Consider the following 6,041-nt stretch of genomic DNA (forward strand, 5'->3'; position numbering starts at 1 on the left):
GCATAGTGTGTAAATTTTTTTGAAGTGTGATAGTGAAACACTATTGTGGGTGTAAAGTAAGTTTGATGAAATAATTTCGGCTCCAAGTGAGGTAGTAAATTTGTTGGAATTCTCGTCTTATGATGAAAGAGATAATAACGAGATTGATGTTGACAGATTGAGTGAGTGTCCTTCTAGGAAGGCTGGTAATGATCAAGAGTTCAGGTTAAAACGGTGAATTATTAGCCCTTATAGAAGGTAAATTGTCATGGAATCAAGCGCGAATGTGTAATAATAGTTGGAAACTGGAATTGCGATCGGTTGCCTAAAAGTTGATAGCTTGGTTGTACTGATAGAGTGGATTGAGGAGTGTTATATATAATCGCATATGCCACTTATGGTGGAAAGTGTGTGGAAAATGCACAATGATAATATTGTTTTGGTTAAGTATTAATGAGGTATGACTGAGTGTTTGTGGTAGCTTTGAATATTCTGAGAGATTGAGATACCAATCGGTGGGGAAAAATAGTTAGTGGGAGAAAATATTAAGCATGAGGCCTTGATGTGGAGGTCATTGATGAGTGTTGTGTTTAGACTGTGAGAGGTCTAAGTATGGAGTTGAGCTGGTTGAGTTGGTAAAGTTGAGATGGTTAAGCTAATAAAGAGTTTAACAATGAGTGTAAATTATGAATATGAGTTTGTAGATGGAAAAATTTCATGAGTATTTGTGGTCGAAAGGCCTTATAGGGCTAATCGAAAATATAAACTAGTATGGGTATTGCTAGTTTCGTATCACAAAGAGAAAGATATAGTTGTGAGTACCTAAAAAGAGGTGAAGACACGTGACAAGGAAAAATAAAGTATATGAGTATAGAATTTAATGTGAGTCATAATTGTAGGACACGACAAAGTGCCTTTGAAACTAGAAAGTATGTGCTTGGATGAAAGCCAAGAAAACAACGAAATGATAAGAGTAGTAACAGTAATAGAAAGAAATGGTTGTTGGGGTATTGTGAAAACAGTGAAGACAGCGAAAAGAGTTAAGTACTAAAGAACGTGTGAGTTGGAAATACTCCAGGAATAACTAGTGAATGAGCATGAGAACGGTTAGAGCCTAGTATGAAAACGATTAGGTGCTTTTGAGAACGACCATGGGTCAGAAGGATGGATAAAGATGAGAATGAGGTAAATTGATACCGACAAATCTGTAATATGGTTATATTATTACCTACAAATCAGCGAAAGAGAAACGGTAAACCAGAGAAAGTTTAAAGTATTGGGAATTAAAATGTCACAGAACCATGAGAGACGAGTAATTATGAAGGATCAAAGGATAATGAGTATCATAAAAAGGAGATCATGCTTGTGATAAAAGTAATATGGTAAAGATACACACTTGAGGATGCTACTTGGGAGCGGGAGGATGAGATTCTTCGGCTGTGTCCTGAGTTAGCGGGTGAGTATGATTTAATTTTGCGGACAAAATTCTAAAAAGTTGGGGTGAATATAACACCTCACAATTTTAAATCAAGTAATTAAAATATTAAGTGAGCAATCAAGTGATGGATTAGTGAAAATCCAAAAGATTAGGCCAAAATACAAAGAAAGGGCAAAACGGTAATTAGCCAACACGCAACCCTAGGAAGATAAAAATTGAGTAGAAGGTCTCAGATGGTAAAAATAACCCTGGAAATGGGTTCAGAACGAAAAATTGAGTGGACAGGCAAGTTTCAGAAAAATCAGTGAATAGTGTTTTTCGCGGGTAAAAATACCGCGGTACGATTGCACCGTAAAACGTGCCGATTGAGTTTTGAGCTCTAGGTTTCAAATATGAGTTAAAAATGGTCTAATGAGTTAGGAAATATGATTTCTTATAATATTCGATGAAATTAAGACAGTTTGGGGAAGCGTGCCAATGGCGCGCGTAATAGCTTAAAACAGTGTTTTCTCCGAACGAATGGAGGACTCTTAATTCATCTGATCAAGCCTAATTAAAGGGGAATAGTTAATGTTAAAAATTTGAGTTTCTAAATAGGTTGTGAATTTACGGACGTTTAGTGGAATCGGAGGAAAATTCGGATTAGTTTTAAATCGCGTGAGGTGGCGGTGGGACCCACCCCACTTAAGTGACTTAAGCCACATGTGCTTGGCACTATTCATGCATCACTTTCCTCCCTTCTTCTTCATGAAACCCGCAGCCCCCTCCCCCAAAAACCCCATTTGCATTCAAATTTTCTTTTCACCATAACTTGATCATTTCTTAACCAAATCAAGTGATTTTTGTGTTGAAATTTGTTGGAAACAACCTTCTAAACACATTGGTACCACTCTTGAGCCTTGAAACCGTGTATTTGGGGAGATATTGGCCATTTACAGCCACGAAATTTTGGAGAAAAAATGGTTGTCCATGGAGCTTTTTGATCTTCCATTGCTTGGAGGAGTCTTGGGTTAGCTTCTAGCCTTTGTTGTGAGTATGTTTCCATCCCATTTACATGGTTTAATTGTGATTGAATTTTTGGAAACCTAAAGCTTGATTTGATGATGTGTTGTGTTAGAGAGCTCAATTTGAAAATGTGTATTAGATGATAATGTGTTAGAATGATGTATTAAAGCTAGAAATGCGATGAAATTTATTGATGAAAAATGTGAATTTTTAACTTAGAAAATTTTGAGGTTTTTGACTTTGAGTTTTGAAAATGTGTTAGGATTGGATTGATGAGTTGTTGTATGATTGTATGTTGATATAATAGGATTGTATGAGGTGTGGAATGATTAAAGTTGTATGGAAATTCCTTGGAATGCCATAGGGTAAAATTCGATTCTTTTAAGAAAGATTGAAGAATTGATGTTGAAAAATGATTTGGATGATGATTTGAGTAGTTATATGGTGCTTAGATGGGTTGTGTTGTGCTTGGAGAGTGTTTGAATCAATGGAAAAGAATGAATTGTGTTAGAGACCTAAGTGAGCCCAGAATGAAATATTTCGCAAAACGATGCGTAAATGTCGAAAAACGGAAAAACGACGATTGAACTAGCCTCAAAACAACCTAAGGGAGTGTTATAAAATGAGAAAGAAAATTTAGGAAAATAAATCTCAAATTTACACCTACATGGCCGAACCTCCAAGGGGAAAAGGGGTGATTTGGCGATTTTCGCGTTTTGATGTAATTCGACGCGAAAATGACGAACCGGCACTTGAACCAGCCTATTGACAACCTAATGAGACGTAACAAAATGAGAAAGAAAATTTAGAAAAATAAATCTCACATTTACACTACAATGGCCGAACCATCAAGGGAGGATGGGGAGGATTTTTGTGTTTTTGCGTTTTGATACTATTTGACGAGTACTGATGGATGTACGTTATTGTATAGGTTGCCGTACGTCGACCTGAATCTCGAATCTTGAATCAGTGAATTGCCCTTGGTCCGGGACCAAGTGGATTGAGGTAAGAAATTGGTTCATTGCATGTGTAATTATAAATTAACATGTGTGGGTTGAACTGAGAGTGATTGGGAATGTCCTCTGTGTAGGCATTCCGCTGTGTACCGAGTTGAGGGATAAGCTGCGGCGAAGCTTGTGGAAACACGAATTAAGGTAACCTCTTGGTACTGGGGCTTGTTCCCCTTTTCTGTTCCACCTTGCCAGTTGATGGCAACGGTAGGAAGTGTGTATGAATAGTATAGAACACATGAGCATGCATGCATTATTGCTATGGGTACTGCAGTACCGAGTCTCTGGCCAGTAGACAGTTTTATTAGCCTTCGGGCATTTTCGGACTTCCGCTGGATAGGTCTCCAGGAGGGAGTTCCAGTTGACTGCGGTCATGGTGTGTGATCCGGGTAGGAGCACACTAGGAATGTCTTTGGCGTTTTGGTTGGTTTGGGCATCATGGTTGTGGTTTCTGTGAACACACCTTGGATGATACCCATAGGCTTATATATGCCGAGGGCGTACGTGGAATTGGGGTTACCATCCCGTATCGTCGTATTTTGTTTTCTTTATATTCCCCATTCTCTAAATCCCTTGCTATATCCCGTTTTCAAAGTGGTTGTTGTATTCTATTGATATGCATCGAAGTGAACCATTGGGTGGAGTTTTCTCCAGAACCTCTTGGTTACTGAGATATATTCGTATATTTCACCCCGTCTCGGGGCATTTATTTCAGGAGGTAGCAGTGGAGCAGGAGCCTCGGGCAAGAGGCCCGCAGAGTGAGCGCTGGAGCGCTTCATATTTTGCATTTTGTTGGCCGTGTGGCCTAGGCTAGACTTAGGGCATGAACATGTCATTTGTATTTATTAGTAGCTTCATTAGCATCTTGTTCATGCCATTTTGCCTAAGTCTAGTAGTGATGTATTTGGTTATGTTGTCTTTTAAATTAAGTTGAAATTTTAGAAGAATGTAATTTGAAGTTTTAGTTTCAAGTTGTAATTTGTAAAGCCATATTGTAATAGTATTGATGCATGTCTAATTATGATGGAAGGGCCTTAGGCCTATTTTAGGTTATGATAATATGTATGATGGAAATATGCATGAAAAAGGTGTTAGTGATTGCAACTACTTAAGAATGATTAATATGGACTCTATGTTTAATAACTATAAACTGGATTGGGTTGTAAGTGCCCCAAGGCGTTGTTGGTCCTTGTGTGTGCCACCCATTGGATTATTACTGTATTATCATGTGTTTATTAGGTACATTGAGGTTTAAATGATCTTTTACAAATTTGGGATTATTGGAAAAACAAAGGAAACTCTGGCGAATTTTCTGTAGAATTGGCAGATTTTAGCCGAACTTCGGAAGAGCATATCTCCCTCCATAGAAGTCCCCTAGGGACGTGCCATATGCCATTTTGAAGGTTGAGATGTCCTCTACCTTGTGTCCAAGTTTGAGGAAAATCTGGGTTGATCTTCGGCCTGAAAAAAATAGAGAAACACGGACTGCCCATGTGCCCCTGCACCTGAGGCAGATTCTGGACCGGATTTGGGAAATTAATTCCCGCTTCGTTTCTCCGTCAAATTAAGCGTGTGATATATCAAAATGAAGTTTGAGATGTCTAGTTTGTAGGATAAAAATGTGAGAGCAAATGTTTGAGTCTATTGAGTGCAGGAATTCGAGTAATGTGAGTGGTTTGGAGCTGTTTTGGGGTTGTTTGGGCTAATTGCTTATCCAACTTCAAACGGCGATAACCGGAGCAAATGAGCTCCGAATTGAGTGTATGATAGCTTGTTAAAAAGGGAATTAAGTAATACAAAAATATAATCTGAGAAGAAGGGTTGGTTGCGATCGGTTTGGTCGCAGAAAAACTTAGAGTGAAACATGTTAGAATTGGTAAAAAAACGTAAAGTTGGAAATTGGCTAAGTGAGTTTATGGGAACTCCTTAGTAACTTATAATAAGTAACGTAAGTGATAAAAATAGTTTAAATAAGTCTTCCGCAAGAGTTTATGGTTACGGTCACAGCTTTTAATTATTACGCCTTTTTATGTTTTAAATGCTCGCGTAATAATCGGAAAAAATTTATTCGCGTTTTATAAATGAACTGTTGTGATTGTAACTGCGCTTAATATCATAATTAATGTTAACAATACCGGTACGTAACGGGCTGTTACATTAATGTTGTATGTTAATGGATCCCCAAAGGCGAACATTGATATGCATTGAAGTTAGTATAGTTGAATCTGTGAAGTATGTTAGTATGTGACATGTATGACTCAAAGCATTAATGTTTAATTGCAGTACTTGTTGCTACACATTCCATGTTCTCAACTGTTGCAGTTTTTAATGGGCTGAACTTCTCTAAATGGAAAGAGCAAATCAATTTTTACCTTGGGGTAATGGATATGGATTTGGCTCTTAGAGAAGAGGAACCTGGTGTTATTACTGATGAAAGCACTGAGGATGAAAGGGACCATTTTAAGAACTGGGAAAGATCCAACAGATTAAGTTTGATGTACATGAAAATGAGCATAGCAAGCAACATTAAGTCAGCTCTTCCACAAACTGAAAGTGCCATCGAAATGATGAAACTTGTGGAAGAGCGCTCCCAAACCGCTGATAAGTCT

This window comes from Gastrolobium bilobum, unplaced genomic scaffold, assembly GCF_033153095.1.
Source record: "Gastrolobium bilobum isolate Gb01-03AN ecotype WA unplaced genomic scaffold, APGP_CSIRO_Gbil_v1 utg3836, whole genome shotgun sequence".
NCBI classification, from domain to species: Eukaryota; Viridiplantae; Streptophyta; class Magnoliopsida; order Fabales; family Fabaceae; genus Gastrolobium; species Gastrolobium bilobum.